At 33.4% G+C, this 26,247-nt stretch overlaps 1 pseudogene; it reads right to left on the bottom strand.

Annotated features, from left to right (window-relative positions):
* Window positions 1-13,543: 13,543 nt before the first annotated feature.
* On the bottom strand, window positions 13,544-16,414 carry LOC126721596 (disease resistance protein RPM1-like; annotated as a pseudogene).
* Between the last annotated feature and the right edge of the window lie 9,833 nt (window positions 16,415-26,247).

Genomic DNA, 26,247 nt, shown 5'->3' with positions numbered 1-26,247 from the left:
ACCTCCGGTACGGTATTGACTTCCTTGATTAAAAGCCCACCTAGGTTGACACACTAGCTAATCCAATTATAAAAGGTATTGGTTTAGTTTTGAAAAACCCTAAATTATATTTTGCACTACATTTTTAAAGTGAGAGAGAGAATTTTCTCTCCCCTCTCCAAGCGATGTCCGGCTTCTAAGGGAGAAAGAAAATCAGATTTTCAAGTTTCTCTAAGAGGCACATTGCTAGGGGTTCGATTCTTAACAAGGAGAGCTCAGTCTCATAATATTAAAAAAATCAATAGGGTTTTGTCGTGAAATTAATTCAATTAATCCAATGAAGGACCAATCAGAATTGAACCCACATAATCACATGTTTTACGCGTTAATGTACTTGGATGCATATTAACCGTTGATCTTGACTTGGTATGATCTTTCGATCAGATAGTCTGACCGTTATATTCTTTAAGATCTTTTTAATTGTGATGAAGTCAATTTTGATTTAAAGTGATGCTAGTGTCCATCAAATGGCCCAGACATTTTTAATCCTGAGTTACTTTAAAATTACAGTTGTGCGCCTTTGTGAATTTCTTGATTACAAAATGAGATATCTACATATAGGCATTGGATTCGCTATTGCAAAAATAGTAGGTCAGCTATAATGCATTTTATAACACAATTTATGGATGTATAACTCATGAGAAAATAGGGGCATGTTTTTTTTTTTTTGAGAAACCAGATCAAGGACCTGGACAATTTATTGAAATAAAACTAACAGATTCAATGAACGTCAAAACTAACTAAGGGGGCAATGTCTGCTGGCACATCATGAAGCCAAACCTGATCCCCAACTAAAAGCTTAGCTTTTTTGGCCAAAGCATCAGCTACCGAGTTACAACCTCGATTAACAAAAATAAATTCTACGAACTGAAAAACCGAAGAAAGCATGCGTATATCATCCAAAGTATTGCCAAAAGAAGCAAATGCACCCGCACCGTGTAGGAGGGCGTTAATGATAACTGCTGAATCGCCTTCAAACACTGCTCTGGTAATACCCAGTTCCAATGCAAACTGGACAGCCTTCAAACATGCTAAGGCTTCAAGATCAGCCACCGAATGGGCCATGGGAATGGACGAGGACAGAGCACCTTCAACTTCACCTGCATTGTTGCGGATAACGACCCCAATGCCCGCCTTACTTGGTCGACAAAACACCGCTGCATCTAAATTTATTTTTAAACAATGATGATCCGGAGGACGCCACTGCTGACTGGGAGGAAGACGAATTGGAATTGACTCTTCTATCTGGGCTTGCAAAAATTCCTGCAAGTAGTTTCCTGCTCTGCTGCATATGCTATCCACAGGCAATGAGGGTCGGCCAAAATAGGGGCATGTTTGGTTGAGGTATTTGAGTATTGTTGTTTAAAATGATGTGAAAATTGTAGTTTAAAAAGTGTTGTGAAAACGTGTATTTAAAGTACTCATAATGCAAAAAATATATTTGACACTATATTTCTAATAACGTCTTTTCAAAAGTGAAAAAACATAATTGTGTGTTTGGTATGTGTGTGTGTGTGTGTGTGTGTGTGCGCGCTTTTAAGTGATGATATGTAGTCTAATAAGTGGGACCTACAACTTTTAAAATATTTATAAAAAAGTGTCATTGAGCAATATTATTTGAAAACTGAAAACTGGTATGTGGAGTTTTCTATTTTCAATGTTTAAACATCTTAAAATGAGTAACGTAACTCAAACACTCCTTCATAAAACACCCTTACCAAACGTCTTTTCTTTTTTTTTTTTGGACGATGCCCAGGCCCAAGTAGAAACAAGGACCCCGGGCCTTTGAGTTATTGTTTTAGTGGACTGGGCTTGGTTCACCGCGGCTAAATGGGGTTGATTACAAATCAAGTTGTGCGCAAGTCACATAAGGCTCCTCAAGACGAAAATGCAATTCCTCCTAAGTAATAAAATATCATTATAAGTGTTTTAGGGTCATAAAATGGCCCTTTGCTCTTACAAAACAAGTAAAATAATTATTCATAATATTCACAATGAGAAAGAGATTGAAATAAAATATTTAAGGCTTATCTTTTATTGTGTAAACATTTAAAAGAGTTCCTTCACTTAGTACCCCTAACGTACTATCGTGGTACCCTGGACGTACTAGGCTTGTAATCCCAGAATGCTAATTCCCTAAGCTATACGATCTTTCTCCTTGCTTATTATGCAATGGAGTTTTTGTCCTTTCCCTTTGCCTCTATAGGTCCTACATAAGAACAACTATACAATGCAGATATCTTCAAATAATTGTTAGTTTCTTAGATTAGGATAAACATTTTAATACATATACATATATGTAAATGAATTTCATGAGAATGATTCAGCCACGAGAATCCTGGCCCCAATTCTCACAGACTTAGTACTTTTGCACAAGACTTGTGGGATTTGGAACTAAAGTCCAAGTGGCTTTGCTTGGGCATTGCCTTCCAAGATAGTTAGGTGAAGAAGATTCTTGTGGAAGAGAGTGATATCTGATGTGTGCATGTTTTGGCATATGTTTCTTTGGAGGTTAAGTGATATTTCGAATGATCTCAAGGATATGGGACAAATTCCTCAACCTTAGCTCTCTTATTTTGTTTCTTTCTTTCTCTTCCTTGTTGGGCTATTAAAGCTCTAAGAATATCTCTTTTGAACCTTTGAACTATCCCTCTGAATCCCCATTTTTCTCCCCCCTCCTGCTGCTATGCCTTAGTGTTCCTTTTATAGTGGACATGGTCTAGTACCCCGGGCGAGGACACCCCTGGTCTGCTGGGTAAAACCATGTCCTCTGGAATCTGAAAAGGTGCATTGGGTAAAGGTTTAGTTTATTTAGGCAATTATAACTCAAAAAGGGCATTTGGCTTTAGTTACAAATGGAAGATTCCTTCTTGGAAAGTCAAAACATTGGGTGGGCTGCTCAATGTACTTGATGATAGTTTTAGTTGAAAATGACAATTGAGAGATAATTGTGGGGAGGTGTCATGCACATGGGGAAACTGAGTTTTCCATTGATTCATGCATTCCAAGCAAATATATGAACCAAGGGAAACCTGCGGGATCCTCCCAGAAATCACTCCCCTACCGACCAAACCATTCCTCCCTTCCTTTCCACTCGGGATCCCACGGGCTTGGACTATGGGTTACAAAGATAATAACTGGTTTTTGCTGGATTTTTAGTGGCTTTTTGCATACATCTAAACATACATAAGGCCTTGATGTTGATTCTTCTTGCTGCATATCCTTTGGCATGATCGAGATCCTTGTTGCATGTCCTCTAACCGAGATCCTCTTCTTTTTTCTTTATTATTACTATTTCTTTCTTTTTTCTTCTTTTTGGGATTTTGGGCCTTCATGGTCCTTCTTAACTTTATGAATTGGGCCTTCTTTTGTTAAGGCCCATGATCTTTCCTTACTATTCATGGAATGGACTTTCGTGTGAAATTTTGGTCCTCAACACATTTTTCTAACCACATGTAGATAAAATAAGACCAAATCTAACAACATAGGTTAGTTTACTGTAATTACCCCTAATAAGAATATTAGCTTCATTCAAAAGAAACTTAACAATATGTACTTTAGCTCAAAAGTTTGATAATCGAGTGGCTAGCTCAAAAGAAACCTAATAATATGTACTCTAGCAGCCTAGCACACCCAGCAATCATACCCCAAATATCCTACCTAAATAAGGATTGAGATTAGGTGAAATTGCTAACAATTAGCAATTGCACCATGCCACTACCCCATTTCCTTCCCAAATTTTTTTACATTTTTAACTTTTTAAATATTTTTTTTATTTAGTGGTTGCAACTTTCAATCTCGACCATTCATTGCTATTGTATAACGTGCAATACTATTACACCTAATCTCAATCTCCTAAATATAACTAGTGATGTTTGCCGTTTATCCTCAAAAAAAATATAACTAGTCATGAAGAAGTTAACCATTTAATTGTTTGGACCAAATGATTATTTACTACTTCTCTCACATATAGGGCTTTCTCACATGAGAAATTTGCAAGAAAAAACAAATGCTAAAGTATTAAGGAAAAAAAAAATCCTTCCCAAGAATGTTAGCATCATTCGTAAAGTTTAACTGATAATGAATGAGACAAAAGGAGGAAATTTGATTGATGGCAATTTTCAACTTTACCAAATAAAAATAAAATCTGACCAAAGTCGAGAAAATTATTACAGTAAAATTCGATAAATAAATAAATAAAATTGTTATTGTGTTTTGTAAATATTACTTTTAATTCTAAGAACACAAAAATGCTAACAAATAAAAAAATTTAAAACGAAATTTAAAATACTAACCAAAAGAACAAAGAACATAGTAGCTCAAAGAATTTCTATTCCAAAATTTGTACACATTCTTGCACAAAAATCAATTATGCATTCAACTAAAAATTGTTATCCTAATACAAAATTTCTCATGACATAGATTCAACCAAATAATTTATGTATTGCTATTCTTGTGAGTAGTGTGATTCATAGTAGGCATATCAAGTTTTGTATTAAAAGATCAAACAAGGCAGTAAGTTGTATGTTCTGATTTTTGGGAGTATTGATTTGTTATTCCAATTTAATCTCGGTGTTGTGATTTTTTTTTTTTTCATCTATTTGTAGGTATTATCTTGTTGGTCTTAATGGTGCTTGGGATTTTGTTGATCAAAACTGTGATGCTTTGGTCCTCTTGGATGACAGCAATGGTGATAAAAACCATTCCACCGATATTTTTCTTATGTTCTCTGACTTGTAGGTGTTATCTTGAATTTTCATATGTTCTCTCTTTTTAAGATATTTTTTGTTAATAGTATGGGTCAGTTCACCTAAGGGTTTTAGCAACAGTTTTCGGATTAGGATTTGATGATTGTTTGTAGATAAAGATGCCTAAATGAAACTAGGGGAAAATGTAAGAAACAGACTTTAAAAGAGTTGGTATCTCTTTACATTTTTATATTTTTCGGAGTCTATCAATAAGACATATTGATTATGTGGAAAACTTAGAAAATTAATGAATTGAGAATATTTTTCTATTGAATTTTGCTGTTTTGGTTTCCACAAATTGTTACAGTCACCTTTACTTCACCAACTAGTTGTTTCAAGCACTTTTTGGTTATGGTTTTTCAAGTCTAAAATGTCAAAAAATTCAAAAATAAATAAATAAAATGAAATACTTTTCTTATTCCAATTTCTTTTTTTCTTTTTTCTTTTTTCTTTTTTCTTTTTTTGCTGAATTATTCCAATTTCTGTTAAACTGACAATAAAGAATAGCTCAATATTGATAACTCTTTTTATTGGAGTTCTCTGATGTAAACTGCTATACTTGAAAGCACAGGCTAGACAGCATTCTTTCATATTTCAATAGACACCTAATCTTAGGCGTCTTGGCCTCTTTGATTTCAGCATTCCTTGCCATTTGTGTAGCTTGATTTTCTTTGAATGATCTTATTTATTTCTCTTTCTTCTCTCCCAAATCACCAAAAAAGGAGATCTACTGAAAGGTACCAATGGGCAGAGACAACACTGGCCATTCCACAACTGGATAATAACATAATACAGACACTTAACCTTTTTGCCCATGGAAGTTTTGATGAAAGAGAAACAATTAGTATTCTAGGTACTTACTAGTTCTCTGCCTTTGTTTCATTTTCCCCACTCATCAAATGGAGTTGAAAAGGCTTTAAAAAGTTGGGTCCGACTCCCCTCCCGTTCAAAATTCTTCAGTTTTCTCCAATTTTTACCTGGATGAAGGACACGTGGCACATAAAACATTTGAAGGTAAAAAAAATGCCACATCAAAACATTATTTATCTCCATCTTACCCACCCCTTTCACTTAGCAGCAACTTCCATTCACAAACCCACCTCCCATATACACCAACAATCTTGGCAAACGGACGGCAAGGAACCATCGGAATCATGCTGAAGGCGCCACCCGCTAACACCCATGGTGATTTTCATCTCCTTAGAAAGACCACTTGGTGATTGTCAATTTTCACTTTTTGCTCATCACCAGCTTGCACTTTTTGGTCTCTGAGAAAGTGTAACAAAACAAATGAAATTGAAATCTTGAAGCTTTTATCAAAAAATGGAAATTGAAATCTTGTATATGGGTAAGTTTCTTTCCTTTCTTACACTGCTTCCTCTCCTCTTCTTCTCAAAGCCACATAGAAGAATGTCCCAACTATGGTTGGTCCCAACAAAGCAACCATTTCCTTTTAAGAAAACAAAAAATAAAAGTATAGTAGCCGCAAAACCTTCGTAGCATTGCTATTTGTTGCCATCGATGTTAGTGGGTGGCGTCTCTGGCCCCATTCCGATGGCTCCTTACCGTCCGTTTGCCAAGATTGTTGGTGTACATGGGAGGTGGGTTTGTTAATGGAGGTTGCTACTGAGTGAAAGGGGTGGGTAAGATGGAGATAAATAATGTTTTGATGTGGCATTTTTTTTTACCTTCAAATGTTTTATGTGCCACATGTCCTTCATCCGGGTAAAAACTGGAGAAAACTGAAGAATTTTAAATGGGAGGGGATCAGAACCCTAAAAAGTTATTTGGTTTGTATTGGTTTCTTGATCATCTGAAGGTGCACATAACGTTGGGAAGATTGACTGTGAATTCATACAGAAACGCCTCCCTGACTTCAAGGGGACCAAGCAGCCTGACCCAACTATAGCTCCTAATCCTCGCTAAGATGAAAATGAGGTGCCAAGACAATAATAGGACCACCACTCATCCTTCTTCATCCAGGGCATCATATGGACCCTATTAATAGGGTAAGGAAAATTCTTCAATTAAAAGCCAGTAAAGCGGACATAATCATAAATTCTTGGCAGAAGCCCATTAAAAGGACTACAACTACAAAATGATCCAAGAATCCACTCAAGGCAATGTACTAACATCCTTAGACAAGTTGAAGAAAGCCCATATAAGGCCCAAGAAGGAAAGCAAAGAGATCAAGAGAGTACTATGAATTCAACTTATTAGACCAGCAGAATAGAAATTAGTTTGCTCTAAAATTTTTATCATCATCTCTTCCCTTAAAAAACCAACGGACTGAAAGTCCAATGAGTCAATGACATGCTCCACTAACTTCATCCAATACACTTTGAATTGAGTTCCAAACCTCACACTCTAAGTTTGGGAGTGGGAGTTGGAGCTAAAGCTTGGGGAGATAAATACCTTGGGGTGCTTCCTTGAATAACTAATATAACACATAGAAACAATTTAACCCAAAAGACCTAAGTCAATGTGTATGTGCTCAATTATGTTATATTAAGTTCTCATTGTTCTTATCATTATTCAATGTGAGACTTTAATCATTATTTAATGTGAGACTTCAATCACACGTGTATACCCAACATATACTTGGGTGACTCTTTTCACAATCTGAATAAAATTTCCATTACTTATAAAAAATAATTTAAAGTGAGTACATAAAAGTGAGAAGTGTTAAAGTTAGGTCTTTTACATTTTTACATTTTCAAAGAATATGATAGCAGTGACGCAATGAGAAAACAAGAACAAATAGTGGCCTTGTTGATCAGAGCAATGAGAAAAGTTAAGGCCCCTCACAAGTCACACCTTGGCAGCTTTAATATTGGGTGAATTTGGGAAGACTTCATTGATGGCATGACACCTTCAGGACGACAGTGTTCCCCTCCCTTACAAAGCCTCATTTTTGTTTTGTTTTATTTTAGGTTTTTCGTTTCTTTTTTTTTTTTTTTTTTTTTTTTTTTTTTTTTTTTTTTTTTTGCTTTTGTTTTATACTTTGGACCAAAATGTAAAATAAAGCAAGAATGTCCAAAATAATTCAAAAATTATAGAATCAATCGATATAGTCTGCTACTTTAACTGTGACGGAATTGTATGGTTGTTTGTACTAGTTTTGTTACCTGTACAAAAAAGTCCAACCATAGTGATATGTACCATATGTTTTTAAAACATTGCTTTAAATACAATAAAATTGGGGGGGGGGGGGGGGGGGTGGGTGGGGTGAAGATTACATGCGGCAAACCATGTCTAGTCTTTTGAAAATTCAATGCCAATCCGAATTTTTAGGATTAAGCCTTATTATAATATTTCTGGTTAAGGAAGATAAATTTCTTCGATAACCATGTCTTTATTTGCTAAGGGTGTTGTAACTTGGTGGAATATCTAACTCTCCTTCATTAGGTAAATTAAGGTTCAAATCTCACTTCTCCCATATTTGTGACTATCAAATTATTATAATAAAAAAATCTTTATTTGTGTACACTCCATCACTTTGGGTTCGTTTGGTTGGAGAAATAGAACAGTTGGATGATAGAAAAAAGGTGAGATGATGGAAAAATAAGAGGATAGTAAAGATTAAGTTTTTCTTCATGTGTGTTTGATTGGAGGGATGGAAAACTCATTTTGTTTTAGTTCCCCAATACTAATACTCTTAGTTATGGCCAGTAGATGTATAAGTGAAAATGCTAATATTAATATTAGAGGAATATATGTAAAACATTAACATAATTTAAAAATGTTAGAGATATATTGCTTATATTTATAGCACTTGACATTGAAACTCTATTAAAATATGATGCTATTATTAACACATATCATGCTTCCTCTAAAACATACACTTACATTCAACTTTTAATTAAGAGATTTAATGGAACCACAATGAAAGAATGTGATAACGTTATTAAACATGTAAATAAATTCTTAATCATTACAAAAGATTCAATTGTTCTAGGAAATCTAATTCTGCATAATATGCTTGTTCAACATAAAATGGTTTGAGATTTAATTTGCTGCTTTTATTAAATCTCAAAATGTTTTTTTGTTACTTCTGAAACCGTAAGATTTATTTTGTTACACCCCTAACTTATAGTTTAAAAGGAAGTTTTTTTCATTTTATTTATATTTATTTAACCTTACTATTCTTTTTTGATAAATATTTAACCTTCCTAATCAGTGTGGTGATAAAATGGTTTCTCAATTTTTTTTTCCTTATAAAATATATAACCTTTCATGATAGGGCTTATTAAAAGATCCATCAGTTAAATGGAAAAGACAAATTGTGGGTACCCGGCCCATTTACCTACAAGTGCCTTTTGGGTAGCAACGAACTACCTAGTTTCTTTTATCATAAAATATCTGGACCCCAGTCATTTGTGTGCCCATAATACTTAACCTAAAAAAATGTGACCTTGCATGCGATGGTGTCCTTTAATGGGCTTTTGGTGACTCTTGCATTGGGCTTTAACATCTTCAAAGAACCTCCGGCTTCCTCACTTGACAAACAAATAGTATATGTTTCCTTGAGGGACTTGCATATAAAAAACAGGTAACACCATGTGTGTGAGTTTCATGTACAATCATTGGGCTCAGACTGACCATGGCTAGGATTTTGGCTAATATGTAGGATTTACCACTCTGCTGCCACCATATAATGGGGTCTTCAGGTATTCGCTTTAATGCTCATGAAACTTGAATTGCCTGTTCCTTATATAATTGTATGTTTGTTATTTTATTTTATTTTATCTTTTTATTTTTTAAAATTTTATAATTTGGGTGGGAGGATTTGAATGGTGGACGTCTCTATTAGGAACACGAGGAGGTGTTAGTTGTGCTCAAACACGATATTAGTTGTTTTGGCTTGGATTTTATTTTTTGACTTTTGAAGCAGGTTCAGCAGCATTCTTTATGCTGGAAATTCTGCCTTGAAAAGGATTGAAGGCTTCACTATGTTGTAAACTTACTAAATCTGTATTGTACATCTGGTTACATCTTTTAATTAGTGCATGTCCTTTTATTAGTTCTTTAACTGGAAGTTTCATACATCACAATGTTGAACAGAGTGTTAATGCTTATTTTTGACAAAATGGCCCAATGGCAGAAAAAGCCAAACAATATAAAAAAGATGGAAAAAGAGAATAGTAAAATAAAGACCATTGGGCCATGACAGGAATAATGGTCAACAAGCCCACTAAAATAATAAGTGACATGAGAGAAAGCAAATAGGCCGAGGAAGCTCCAAATAATGAAGTAGTAGGCCTATGAGAATTGTAAGAAATGGAAAGAAAGTAAAAATTGGCCAAGAAAGCCTAAAGGAAGGAATTAGTAAATGGAGTTGGCTCAAAGGCCAATAAGTCCAAAGGTAAGGATGTGGTAATTGGATCAAGAAAACTCAAATGATTTAGCAAAAGCCCATGAGAGTAAAAAAGGTAGGGAATGATGAAATGGGCCAAGGATGCCCAAAGAATGAAATGGGCCGAGGAAGCCCAAGGTATAGAATGGATTGGCCCAGCAGGAATGCTAGGCAGTAATGACCAAAAGAAGGAATAATGTAAGAAATTGACATGGCAGGTGCTTAAGCCTGTAAACCCAGAGGAAACAACAAGACAAAAAAGATAAGTGATATCATAGCAGGAGCAATGCAGTGGCATAGTAGGAACACCAATCAGCCCATGGTTGCAGGATAAAAAGGGACATAAGCCAAGTTAAAGAAGAGAAAACTCATACCAAAGCAATGCACGACTCGAAGAAGAGATGGGGTGCAAAGAATGAAAGTCCAAAGTCCCATGTATCATTCATGCCACAAGAGTTAAATGAATACTAGAACGTGCAGCAGAATCAAACAAACCTGGAGGCAATGGCAAATGCGTGAGAGCTAGAAAAGCAATGAACTCAGATGGAAATGGAGCATGCACACAAGGCTCAGGCACCATCTACCTATACCCAACCAATACAGAGGAGGTGGGCTATGGGTCAAAGGTATGAGAGGGTGTGGTTTGGTGGTGGGAAGAAGGGAGAGCCTATTTTGGGGTTCCCGCTCAAATTCTTTTGGGTGAAATGTCCTGCTTGGATGACATCTTATCCAAAAGACGTAAACATAAGTTGGAATCACTAGATGCATGCTATAAAGGTTGGTAAGGGAGAAGTTTAACCCTTATCCGGATGAAAGTGTCAAGGGGAGTAGGAGACAAAACAAAACCACTTTTGTCTAGGGATGAGGTGTGGCATAGCCAACACAACGTAGTGGTAATGGCTGGGCAGCCATTAGACTAGTGGGCAGTTGGAAGGACACCCATAACAGGCAAAAAACGGCTGAGGGATAAAAATGGCAAATCTTGTCATAACAGGCAGTATAAAAGGTCATAGACGTGCACAATGTTGGAGAAGAAAAAAGGAAGAGAAAAAAATGGCAAACAAGAGATATAGAAAAACAGAGAGAAAGAAAAGAAAACAGAGCAAAGAAAGAAAGAATACAGAAAACCAAAAGTAATGAAAAATATGAGTGATAGGAGTAAAAACATGCGTCAATAGACTACCCACTTCTATCCCTCTCAATAGCCCACTCTCTAATGAATCAAGAATTCAAGATTAAGCAATATAGGTCATTTTTCTAAAGTGCGTAACTTCTACAAGAGGAGCCCCCTCTGAGGTTACCCACATTGGAGATTGGTTCCCTTTTTGGACTTGAATCTGCTAAAGAGCCAAGCCTAATCTTTTAGCAGACTAATCTTCTTTTCTCTTGTTTTGGTTGATTAATAACTAACTATCTTGCTATTAATTTTTCTTTGATGTGACCTTGTTTCTTGTAATCATATTGCAAAATCTTCCTTCATGGAACTACTCATGTATTATTGTTATTAGTAGAAGATGTTTTAGTTAAAATATTTTAGTTATCTTGTTGCATTGTGTCTCCTGCTATAACATTTACAACAGTCTTTCTTGCTGTGAGTACATGATATGTTCAAGATCCTTGCCAAGACATGTCAGCACAAAAAGGGCATAACTTGCGCACAAGTTGGTCTAAGGTGTGTTTCAGTTAGGCCAGTCTCGACTCGCCTACCCCAAAATCACGGGTCGAGGTACAGTAGGAGTAATCTAGGCCAAAACACAAAAAAGGCCCACCACATAGAGAAACAAGATGTTAGAGCAATTGCATTAGTTGATGCAAACTTTTCTTTTATTTTGCACAAAAAACTACTTTTTCTATTTTACACACCTATTTTTACAAAATACTCAAATCAGTTTATCTATTTTACACATTTATTTAATAAAATATTCATTATTTTACAATTTTTTATTATTCTTTCCCTCACCGTCTCTCTCTCTCTCATAGACCCAATCCAAAACCCATCTCTCCCTCACCGCCTCTCTCTCTCTCAGACCCAATCCGCCTCTATATTCTAACCAGACAAGTTTTGCATCCTCAGAAAGAACTCTCCATCAGCAAGAAGTTTCTAGAAAGAACAAAAAAAAAAAAAAAAAAAAAAAAAAAAAAAAACAAAACACAGAAAAAAGAGAGAAGACACTCTCTACACACAGAGTGAGAGACAGGAAAAAAAATCAAAGAAATCATGGAAGGCATGGTAGAGGCAGCAGCAGTACTACCAGCACCATTGCAAGAGCTGGTACTGACTCTAGAGCAAGCTACCCACATGGCCAAACAGCTTCCTGCCACCATTGACCCCACCCACCTCCTCCAAATCTACACCTCCACGGGCCCACACTTGACCCCAATCTTGTCGCTTCAGGGCCATGGAGACGTGGATTCCGACAAAGCCAGCGGCACCTGTGACAAGGACGGTTAGGCCTGAGTTGGTGAGGCTGGTGACGAGGACGGCGAGCAAGCCAGAAGGAAACGAGAGAAGGAAAAAGAAGCAGAGAGAAAAATAGAAAAAGGAGAGCACTAGAGACAAGAGAGAAGAGAGAAGAGAGAAAAAAAAAACTAATAAAATAATAAATATAAGTGATACAGTAACCGTGCATGCACGATTACTGTAGCAATGGTGTATAAATGTATAATTTTACACCCACTGATGTGAGTGTATTTTTGCTCAAAATGTGTAAAATGAGCACTTTTTTCTATTTTGCACAATTTTGCATCAACTAATGTAATTGCTCTTACTCAACTAATGAATACCAAGTTTCTATGATAATCACGTGCACACAATCCATTGCAAAAAATTGTTTGCATACAGTTAATAGAGTTTTAAATTGTGCAGAATTATTATAGACTCATTTTGTTATTGATTGGATTAGTAGCAGAGACGACTAGAATGAAAGAATATTAGCATTTCTAACCACTCAAATCATTATGGTTGTAAGATTCTATTCATTGTTTAAAATAGAATGATTTATGAGTTTTGTGAATGAATATATAAGTATTATCTGACTCCTGAAGTATCCCAAATTACAAAGAGGATTTAAAGATGGCAGCATATGAATCCTCTGCAAGGGCAAGGATTGCCTAGATTTTAAATTCTCAATATAGGGTTACGACATATATGCCTTCTCAATCAAAACCCTAACCCAATACATTGAAATTCCCAATATACTTTTCTTGAATGACAAGGGGCTTTGCTTCCACACCCCCCCAAGCCTATTATTTATCCCTGGCATAACAGAATATGAGCCACCATCTTTAACATGGCCTTAATATTGCACAATCAAAACCGCGTCCAAACCAGACATGTAACTACCTTGACAACAAGAATGAAGGTGGTTTATGTTTTATTTTTGGAATAGCTAACATTTGGCTAGTAAAGTGTTTCAACTACTTGACTTTGTCCATTTAAACATACAATCTTGATAGTGGGTATGTGGCATACCTTTGATTGATCATGATTTTTATCATTCCTCAGCATTTGTATAAATGCTTCTGGCATCTCTTCCAAGTATAGCTTTTGGAGGCTAATCAGATGTTCAACACCCTGAGGCAACTCCTTTAGCTCCAGACAACAAATTAGATTCAATTCCTGAATGGTTGGCAATGCACCATCTTCTACTACTAGACTATCCAATTGTGCGAGCTCCACAATTTTCAGCTTGTTGAGTTTAGGAAACCATTTTTCCTTAAAAGTGCAAGATCTTACCATTGTAGGCCTTTCTGAGTTCAAGAAACACTAGGGCAGACAATATGTGGAGAGAAAAAACCATATCATCTTGGAGATAAGACCTACCCAAATACAGATGAGTGAGATTTGATAGTGAACCAAACCAGAGAGGCAATCTATTTAACTGTCCAACCAATTCCAGCTTCTGAAGATACGATGGAGGAAGAGATAAAGATTCCAACTGAAGTTCTTCCTCGTTAGTTGCCATCACACATAAATAGAGGAGGTTTTTCATCTTCTGAATGGAAGTGCACAACTTTGGCCCATGAAGAGTTTTAAGCTTTGTGATATCCAGCCTTCTGAGTTCAGTCAAGTTCCCAACTTGTTGGATTAACTCTTCCTCTGCATCAATGCAAGCAAGAGTTTGAAGGCATTGAATATTCCATATTCCTGTTGGAGCCATCATGCTGTTAGCAATATTGGATGTTTCAGAATTCTGATAATTGTTGCAATACATGTATAGATGTCTCAATCTTGTCAGCTTTGATATTCCACTTGGTAGCCTTCTCATCACATTAGTATTCCAAACATCCAAGGTTTGTAGGTTCCTTAGCTTTTTGGTTGACTTGGGAAGCTCACTAATCTTGGAATCTCTCAAGTTCAAGTACCTCAAATTGAACAACCTACCCAATGTGCTTGGAATTGTTTCAACAGGAACTCCTTGTAGATTAAGCACCCTTAGCAATTTGAATTTGGATAGTGCTGCATCCAAAGAGAATGAGGTGCACATATCTGTCTTAAATACAAAGAAAGAGTGAAGATGGTGTGACATGGTTCTGCTCAATTGGATTTTTTCACCTCTATCATGTACTGATAGGTGGTGGAAATTTCCTTCTAGCCTTGATTCATTTCCATCATAAGCTGTACAGAAATTCTCTTTCTCAGAAATCGTCATAGCCAGTTCACGCATAACATCATGCACTCGACAGGTCTTCACCCTCCCAGCAGCATTAGTCTCTGTGACCTGAATCATGCTTTGTAGAATAAGATCTGTGAGGTGCTCCTTTGCTACCTCCTCCATAGTATTCCCTTTTCTTTCTTTAACAAAACCTTTTGATACCCACAACCGAATCAGCTTCTTCCTCTTGATCTGGGAACAATAATGGAACATACAGCAATACAAGAAACAATGTTTTAGATAGAAGGGTAAATCTTTGTAACTCAACAATAACATACCCTTAACTTGTCCCAGTTTGGGATTATAGCTAAGTTGCCAATTGAGACTTTCATAAACTTTCTTCCATTCCCCAATGGCCTTGCTTCTTGAACACATTAGACCTCCAATGGCCACAATCGCAAGTGGCAAGCCTTCACATTTGTTCACAATGGCATGAGCTAATGGTTGCAGTTCTTGAGGACAGCAACGACCTGGTTCATTCCAAAATGCCGTCTTACAGAAAAGGGCCCAAGCATCTTTCTCTTGAAGGGGCTCAAGGTGATTAACACGGTATCCGACTCCAACAGATGTTGCTACATTCTCATTTCTTGTTGTGAGGATAATTCTGCTTCCATTTTTATTATCTGGAAAAGCACCTCTTATTGAACTCCAGAGATATATGTCCCATACGTCATCCAAAACAACAACATACCTCTTCTGATGCAAATAGTGAAAGAGCATTGCCATCGACTGTATATTGTTCATTGTTCCAAAATTGTTTGGTAACACTAGTTGCTTCGTCTCAAAGAATTCTCTGACCATGCTTCTTAGTAGCTCATTGCTGTCATGTATTTGGGTCACTGATATCCATGCGCAGCAATTAAATTGTTGCTTGATTCTTTGGTCATTGTAGACTCTTGTAGCTAGAGTGGTTTTACCTAAACCACCCATTCCCACAATTGAAATGATTGTCCGGCATAGTTCATCCTCAAGTAACCATTCAATCATTTCTTCTGTTTTTTCTTCCATTCCTACTATATCATCTTCACCAAAAAAAAATTGATGATTCTGCATAGTGCTGCCAACTTTCACGAGACATATACTTGTCCCTTCATCAAGCTTATCAAAACCATATCTCTTGCTTCTATCAGAGATCTCACGCACCTTCACTTTGATCTTTGGAAGCTTTGCAGCAATTTGATGCCTTGCAGTGATGTTCTTGGGGAAGTGGACAATTTCTTTGGTGATACCCTTGAAACCACTTTTATGCTTCTCCTTATCTTTATGATGCATGAACTCATCTATAATATCCTCAGCTTCATATGCTACTTCTCTTACTTGCCTCACCCAAGTTTCCACTGACTCACTTCTTTCTGTACCTTTTAAGAATGATCTCATGCTCTCTAACTCAAGCTTTATCTCTTCAATTTCATCGTAAGCATCTCCTAGCAGTGATGCCTCCTGTAGTAAAATACTCGTTAGTTTATCAAGTAAGAAGTTTAAAGCACCATTTGCCATTTTTGCTCCCAAATTTCTCCTTCCTTCTCTCTTTTTCCCCTGTTTTCTTTTTCTTCGCAAGGAGACTTGAAGGCATGGAACAAGAAAGTAGTTTCTGCTTTCTGTTGTTTCTGAGAAAATACATCAGTGTATATTTCCTCACACTCACGGTTGATGGACCTATCAGTTTGCTTCTTCGTTGTTTGACTCTTTCTTACTTTCTTCGTATTTTTATCTTCTCTCTCGTTTGATCAATGTTCTACCGTGAGCCACTTAACATTTTCTTGCGGACTTTGATTTTGTACTACCAGATTTCAAATGAGTGACCACTAATGCTCCCAGGTGCAAGCTGCCTCCCACTCCTCCAGATTTTGTTATTTACTTATTCTTAAAGGAGAAAACTTAAGAATAATACTTTAGTTATTCTTTCTTAAATTCTTTTTTTAAAATTCAGCAATTTTTTACTTAATTAAAAAATACATTTTCATCTCATGAAAAAAAATTCACATGACGAAATTTTAAAAGAAAAATTTAAGGAACAACACCTAAATACTGTAACTAAGTCTTACTCATTCTTAAAAACTCATGAAAAATGTGGAATTGTGGAAGTTGAGTGGGCGTACAAACCAATGTCCTTCATTGTTAAAGCTTCAATTTTTTTTTTCTATGACAAATTCTTGACCATTTTTCTTTTTTCTTTTTTTTGAATAAAAAATACTTGTCTCTCTTAACCTTTTTTTATTGGGTCTCATAAAAACAGTTTATTAGATTATCAAATGAGCTTATATATAGCTTAAGATAATTTAAAAAAATATATATATATTGAGCTCTAACAATATACACACACACATTTATTTATATATGCGGTAATTTCAAAATGGTATATCATTATTGATCGATATCAAAATATTTTATATCCCTCACTAAAAATAACTAAAAATCAATTTATGTTTGCTTAGGAATTAATATTTCTTATTTGTTTTATAAAAGTTATAATATGAAAAATACATTTGAAAGATAGAGCTTTATATATATTTGGACTATTTTAGTTAATTTTTATATTTTTATTAATTTAATATATATATTTATTTTAAATAATTATTAAATTAATTATAACATCATCACGGTTTAACCTTGGTTCGACTTCGGTCCGACCTTAACAACCTTGAACCTCTCATTTTTACTGTTCTTTAAATGGTCCAGCCGGTCTAAAAACCATGATATGGACCATATGGTATTGGCAATTGAAGTACACTAGTCGCTAATTTGTACGATGCATGGAATAGTTAAGTAACAACTAAAAGTATTTATTTTGCTTAAAGGTCTATGACTTGACTTAAAAAAATGTATAACTTGAAAATGAATGAAAATAAATAATTTTTTGTTCAATATAATGGTTTAGATTTTTTTTTTTCTTTCATATCATTGGTTCCACATAAAACATCTCGCGCGTGGGCTATTCTATGATGATAACTTCACACAATACTCAATTGCAATTAAATCTACTATCCACCACCAATCTAATCTATATTATCTTGATAGTAGATTTACAAATTACATTCTCATATCCTCCATCATTTAGAAGGTAACTGGAGTAATGATTGTATGCAATGTATAAATTTTATTCTTTTATAATATAAAATTATTATGATAGATGATTAAAATAAAATCTATTGTTCAGGAAATTTTTTGAAATAGAATTTTAAATTTCTTAAAACTTAGTTAATAGAGTTTCTATTTTACCTAAAAGTGAACTATCATAATTAATGAGAATTTAACCAATTTTTGCAAAGAGAAGATAACCATAGGTGTAATTTTTATTTTATAGCATATGATGTTACAATTAGATTAGTACCATGTGTAATACGTTAGTCCCATTATGATAGTACCAAATAATATCCTAATACCTATTTATATGAGTTTTCTTTTAAATGATGCCATAAAGGATGGAGTTTAATAGAAGTCATTTAAGATCCAACATATCCAATAAATTTTTTTTTTTTTAAATTTCAAAAGTCTTTTAATTGTAAATTTTTTTTAGTCATAAAATAGACTCTATCTAAACTCTAAAGGAAAGCATTCGGAATGATTACATCATTGATATCATATCATGATGGTTGCAAATAGAAATATTATTATTCATGATTAATAGATGAACAATAAAACTGTGAATTAACAATTTAACAATTCAAATACCAAATTTAAACTACAACAACACATATATAGGAGACTCCAAATATTGGAACATACTTCTTTTGACATTTTCATTATTCAATCAAAAACAAAGTTTCAAAGATAATTCCAATTCAATTAAACCCAATACATACATACACATGAACATAAAGAATTCCAAAAATAAAAACAACAATCTCCAAAAGCCTTTGCTTAATACAGTCACTATTATTTTTTTTTCTTCAGATTATTGACCAAAATATCTTTCATATATGTTAACATTAAACTTGATAAGAAAACTTTACATACCAATGAATAACTCTCATTGGCTGGGTATCAGAGTCAAAACATAGTCATATTATCCAAAATCATATATATCAATCAAAGTTCAAACACACACACACACACACACATATATATATTTATCATCCATATACATATATAAAATCATATATTCAGTAATCAAATATATTTGTGATAAACCTTTATTCTTTACTTTAAATCAGTAATACAATTGAAATAAATTGTAACAATTATAAACAACTTTCAATAGTTAAGATACAATAATATAAGCAAAATAAAACCAATTAGGATAAAGTTACTTACCTCAGCTAGCTCACTACAAAAAAACTTCTCCCTGACACTTCCTCTAAAATCCCTAAATATCACCTAAAACAATTAATACGGTCAGAAGAAAAATGGCTAAAAATATCTAATAATTTTCCACTATATCTCACATAAAAAAATCCGCATACTCATAGTATATATTTTCTTTACTTTCTACCACTAACAGTCCCTAGGGACAAGGTTTTTAGACCTGGACCGTTCATTGAACTGTAAAAGGGAGAGGTTCAAGGTTTTTAAGGTCGAACCGAGGTCGAACTGGGGTCAAACCGTGATGACGTCGTAATTAATTTAATAATTAATTAAAGCCTAAATATAGATATTAAATTTATAAAATTAGTAAAATTGACTAACATATCTATATATGTTAGGGAAATTTAATGATTTTCAAGCATATATTTAATAATCAAGTAAGAAAGTTAATAAAATAAAATAATAACCATAAAAACATTAAAATTTATGATTAATTTTTGAAGTAAAGTTGAACATCTTTGAAGGATTTTAATTCTAATTTTTTTTATTCCTTGTAAGAGATGGATAATTTAATTAAGTAGAATAAAATTGTGTCAAGTTGTTTTTATAAAAAAAAAAAAAAAAAAAAAAAATTGCTAAGGGGTTGGACCACACGGTTCTTGCCACCGGTTCGTGCGGTCCAATCCCGGTTTTAGGGGTTCACGAAATTAACTAAAAATTCGGTTCTTTATGCTTAAAAAACTGGTTTTCATCCCAATTCCCAGTTTTCACGGTCCGACCTCCCGGTCCAGTCCAGGTCTGAGAACCTTGCCTAGGGATAAGGTCTAAAGATTCCATATGGAGTTAAAGTCAATTTGTAAAGGACCACCACCTAGGCCCATCTTCTTCTATACATGTGTTCCCCTTTTTTTTTTTTTTTTTTAATTATTTTTTTTATTATCTCCTGCCACCTACTACCATTAAGTGTGCGTTTAGCTCTAGTTTAAAAAACCAGCTTATTTTTCTATTCAGTTTATTTTTACTACTATTTATGGGTCCCACTGTACTATTTCAGCTAACTTTTACTTTTATTTACAGTACTTTCAGTAAAAAGTTTTTAGTTTTAGTAAAATAAGCGAATTCCAAATAGACCCTAATTCTCTTTCAAGACGAGAACAAAACCAAGTACAAGCAAGGCACATGGGCACTTACGCGATACACCATTTTTATTTTATTTTTATTTTACATCTGATAGCTTGTCAGACTACAAGCCTACACCATGACTTTTCCTATTCACCAAAACCATAATTCGGTAAACCTGTGCAGAACCGGACCCATTAAGTGTCTTTTTGCTAACTTATTTTACTACTCAGCTTATTTTTGCTATTATTTATGGGTCTCACTACACTTTTTAGTACTATTCATAGGTCCCACTGTACTATTTCAACTAACATTTACCTTTATTTACAGTACTTTCAACAAAAAGTTTTTAGTTTCAGCAAAATAAGCAGATCCCAAACTGACCCTAAGTGTGTGTTTGGCAAAAATTAAAAAGCTAGCAGCTTATTTTACTATTTAGCTTATTTTTGCTACTATTCATGGGTCCTACTGCATTTTTTAGTACTATTTATATGTCCCATTATATTATTTCAGCTAATTTTTATCTTTATCTATAGTACTTTCGGTAAAAAGTTTTCAGTTTCAGCAAAATAAGCCAATCCCGGATAGACCCATTTAAGCCTAAAAATCTGCAACTTCTTTTTACACTTAACTCCAAGAACCAAAATCAATGTAAGAGATTGTACAACAGAGTGGTGTTGGAAGCATAGAAATAGTTTTCTTAAATAGGAAAGAGTATGGACCGTGTGAGTGTTATTATATTTGGCTAAAAGTCTAACTTGCATTAGTTATTTTATTTTATTTTATTTTTATTATTTAGTGGAGAGAGTATAAGGAGTCTGGGAACAATGGGAGAGTATTGTAGAAAGAAATGTGTACGTTTTTAGACCCTTTAACACAAGTTATTTAACCAAGTGAATATTTAGATAAATTCTTTAGTTCTAGGTTAACACAATAAAACCATATTATGTAAATAATGCGGAAATATAAAGAACACAATGATATGATAACCTAGGAAAACCTAACCAGTAAAAAACCTAGGGAGGATTTAACCTAACTATTTTCAAGGTAAAACAGATCCACTATGAAAGAATTGAAGTTTGTACAATAGAACTTAGACCACTAACATCCTACTACTACCTCGAGTAAAAAACTTACTACCACAATCACATGACAGCTCCGAGTCCACGGATTACTTCTTTCTTTGATCTACAACAACCATAAGTTCTCCTACTTGTGACTTTGAGACTCCACTCAAAGGTTTTAGATCTTCTTGAAAGTTCTTTATGCAGCAACTGAAACCACCATCAAGTTCTTGATGCAAATCTTGATCTTGATAGCTCTATGTGTGTATATGAAGGTAAACACTTCTCAGATCTCATAAAAGATTCAACACAGAACTCAACAAAGACCTTAGAGAACTTTTAGGTACAAAACCCTAGATCTACAAGAAAGGCACAAGATGCATTCTTTGAAAAGCCTATTTAAAAACGTGCTTAGGTTTTCCTTTATATACTAGGAGAAGTAGATTTAAAACCCTAATTCTTAATGGGCTTCAACTGTTGTTTGGGCTTTATTCAAATTCTGCAGATACGATTCTCGATCGATCAAGCCTTACTTTTGATCGATCAAGCTTTGCAATTTTGCACCATAAGTTTCTGCATTCAGCTCGATTCAAACTATAACAAATAAATTTTGAGCAAGCCTAAACCTAAACTCGTTGTTTTGATCATGATTTGTCAACATCTACAAAGTGAAATTCATGATTTGCCAACATCTACAAAGTGAAATTCTAATACATTTAGTTCCTAAAGTCTTAGAACCTAACAAAATGTTTGTTTTATATTTTGTAAGTTTTGTTTAAAAATAATAATAATGATGTGGCAAGCTCTAGAAAGGTTAATAAAAAGTCAAAAGTTTCGGTTATATATATACTAGTTATAGGCCCATGCGTTGCACGGTTTTATGAAAAAACTTATAAAATAAATGTATAAATAATTATATATTTTAATAGATTTAATAAAGATAAAAGAAAAAATTATCAAGTGTAAATAATTATCTCACTAAAATAAAGGGTAAGATTTCTTCCTAAAACTAAATTAAATTGATAATTCCAAATTGAATTTTAAATTGATAATTATTTTTAAAAAACTTACTAAACAATTGATAAATCTAAAATTAATATAATCTTGATAATATTATAAATTAAAACTAAAGTTGATGATTCAAGAATACAAGTGTAGAACATCTTGATAATTTGATGTAACATAAGAATCAAATAAGAAAATTGTTAAAATTAATCTATTAATTCTAACCATATTTAATCATTAATTCTAAGACCCTAACCCTAAGCATATAAATTAGATTAAAGCTAAGAAAATTAGTTTAAACAAAAGGCAACCAATACACAAAACCTAATCAATTTAATAAAAACAAAATGCAAAAACAAAAGAGGCTTTAGAAACTTGACAATGTTTTCCAATGTTTTGAATTCATTAATTAAAATCACATGAAGAGAAAAAACCAATATTAACACTAAAGAAAATAAACAAAATGAAAATAATAATAATAAAGAAGAAAGAATGCATACCTACATTGTCATGGGATTTAGACATTCACATATTGAAATAAGCTTCACTCCAAAAAAGATATATAGGGTTATATATATTGGTAGAGTTCCATTTGAAATATAATTCATTTAAATCTTATTGAAATTAAAGATATCTAATCAATGTTTTTGTTTTTATCCCATAAAAGTTGGAATAAAAAAAAGGTCATATGAATAGAATGAATGAAAAAAAAAAAGAAAAAAAAAAGGAGTTGATTCAACATAACGTAACGTATAAAAAATTAAAAATTTTAAAACAATTAAAAAAAAAAAGAGAAAGAGAACGTGGTTGATAGCTATAAGGAATTTATATATATATATATATATATATATTAAATGTCATCCACGTAGAAATTATCAAATTAATGGAGATATATACAGTTTTTTGGGATAGATGAAAATTATCAAATTATTGGAGATATATACTATTTTTTGAGATAGATTTATATTAATTTTCTCTTGAAGAATTTGGATTGTGCTTATCCCTTAATAATCAAGTTTTGTAGCTTGATATTCTGATAAATAAAAAAAACAATGTTAATTAGATGAAAAATATTATCTAAGTTAAATTTTTGTTTGTTAAATATTATCCCTTAATTTAAAAAATATATCCTAACAAATAAAAAATAATGTTAATCTAATTTTATTTAATGATAAGAATAAATTAGAATGATGAAGAAGATTGTTGCAGATCAAAGATAAGCACTTAGCCATTAGCATAATCACAATTCATGACATGAGATTATTATATTAGTATATAAATTTTTATGATTTGGCAACATCTTTTATATTTCCTTTGTCACACGGCTGCACGTCAAACTGGAAGCTAATGAACCCACTAAAAGCTACAATGCTAAAAACACTGTCATTTTTTTGTTTTCCTCTCTTTTTTGGTTTAAATTCTATCCTTAGGTAATTCTTTTGGATAGACACAATTGCTATAGTTGTAAATGAAATATTACTTTTTTTCATTACTTGATTTGTCATATTTATCCAAAAAAATGTATATATCTATTCTTAAAATCTAAAAATTTATTAAAATTTCTACAATTTGGTGAAGTCATGTGGCACAACCACGGCGTCTAAGCCCAAATTTTATTATATATAATACGATATATATACTAGTATTATGCCCATGTGATGCACAGCTTAATAAAAAAAAATTATATATAAATTAAAAAAAATATTTTTTTGATAATATAATTAAATTTAATAACATATAAAATGGTAAAAATATTTTAAAAATTATGGCAAGTTTTAAATTTCTAAAAGCTCTTAGTAGTAAAATTGTAATTTGTTTTTATATATATATGGCACTTAAAAATCTATCCATTATACTTGCTAACATGTATAGTAGTAAAAGTGCTAATCATATATAAATTTCTTGCATATATAACTAAAAACAAATTCCATAATTTACAAAAATATAAGTATTAGAGTTTCTAGACTGCAAAGTAAATGTAAAATTTTATATAAATTATTTTAATGTTGCCACAAGTGAGGAAATAATCAGCATAATCAATAAAGAATACCAAATCAAAGATGAATTGCATTATCTAAATTTTTTTATAAAAAAAAATCATAGAGTTTATGCTATAATTGAACTACGTTAGTATCTAAACCTTCTAGGGTACCACACTCAAAATAATTTCAATAATAGACAAATAAAGTTACATAAAGAGAAAACAAATATTGTAATGCAATGTAAATGTAAAAGTTTAAATATGTAATACATACTTGCAAGAAGAATAGAGGTTGTAGGCAGAAGAATACAAGAATAAAGAAAAATAACTGTATTGTAGGTATTTATTATGAATTATTTGAGATATATATACAGTCCACATTGAAGAAGTTGGTATGAACAAAAGTCTAATGTTAGTATAATGTTAATTGAATAGAATTTTATAAGAGACCTTTTTTAAGTGTACTGTGTTGTTGTTAGGTTGCTATTTTCTTTTTACATGTAGTATTATATGTTTTTTTAAATTGCTATTTTCTTTTTACGTGCAGTAATATAATTATAGGAGAAGAAAATAAGAAAAAAATTATATCTATTTTTTTTAAAAAAAAAAATCTTGTGGGAATAAAGGAGCCGAGTAGGAATATTGGGCCGTGGGCCATGCCCGAGGATGTAGGGTGGCCCAAGGATGGTTGAACAGTAAGGTAAGCTTGTAAAGCAATGGGATGAGGACAAGAGTAAGTAATGATGAACAAAGGTTGTCTCTAGAGGATCCAAACTTCCTTGGGAAACACTGTGAGGGTACCATGCTTCTAAGGATAAGCTTTAGATAAAAATGTCCACAATGAACCAGGAAATATCTGAGAAAAAGGCTGCTATCACCACATTAAATGTTTTGCACCTAACCCACTGGCCGCATTTATGTGGAAATGATACTTGAACAGTGATATTGAGCCTTACAGCTACACACAAAGGTTCCAGGAGGGCTCTGATGGGACAAGCATCTAAAAGATCACTTATACAATCAACAGATGGAAGGTTGGGATTGAAAAGGAATAAGACTATATAAAGAAAAGACCCTTGTGAAAAATAGGGGGGAAAATCACTAAGAGAGGAAAAAAAAGGGAGAACATCTTGTACTAAAAGAAACTTAAGTGAATATAAGAACACTTGATCCTCGGACTTGACCGAGGAGTATTATTCCCTTCAAACTGCGTTTTCTTATCTTTCTAGCGCAAACCCAATTTCTTGTGGCCCATATATGATTTGCTAAGTCTTACCTGTAATATCCACTCTCTAACAAATATATTGTTTTGGGCTTGTTGTCATATATATGTGTGTGTGTGTGAGAGAGAGAGACCATAGATGCAGACCATTCCACTGCTATCACTACAAAAAAACTGGACCTATATGTAGAAGGGATGATTCAAGCAACCATAGTTGGGTCTAAGTTTATAAATTAATCTTTTAGGTTAAGTGGTGTTACTATACGGATGGGTCGGATTAGAGGGTTTGTTAATACCCAAAATTTGAGAGAAAACCCCAGCACAAACCAAGCATGTGCCTCGGGTAAGCATGAAGGACCCATGGGTTCTGAAGTCCCAAATTACAAGTTTTATAGAGCTCTAAGCCCATTATAAAAGATTGTGAGAGTTAGGCCCTAGGCCTTGTGATTCGGCCCTTTTAGAAGGAAATTTGTAACAGTTCTATGGCTAGATATAAATAACATTTGCCAAGTACTTTTGCTTTATAATTTGATGTTATACTATGTTCTTGCGTATATTTGTGGGTTGTTGGATTGCTTGATTATGCACAGATTGGACCAGTAAAAAGTCCTCATTTGGTTGCGGTGGGACCAAGCCCAACTCTCTGTTCTCTTATCATCTCTATATTAGCTCTAGTAGGCCTCAGTTTCAGTATCTATAATTGGACCTAGGCTTGGCTGAATCAGAAAAAGGAGCCCGGTGGGATTTTTTTTCAATCTAACTCAACCCTAATGATTTAAGAAAATCCCAACCTCAACATACTCATTAGATGTG

This window comes from Quercus robur, chromosome 4 (genome assembly GCF_932294415.1).
Source record: "Quercus robur chromosome 4, dhQueRobu3.1, whole genome shotgun sequence".
Classification (NCBI taxonomy): domain Eukaryota; kingdom Viridiplantae; phylum Streptophyta; class Magnoliopsida; order Fagales; family Fagaceae; genus Quercus; species Quercus robur.
The sequence above is the reverse complement of the archived record's forward strand: the minus strand, read 5'-3'. Positions and strand labels throughout refer to the sequence as shown.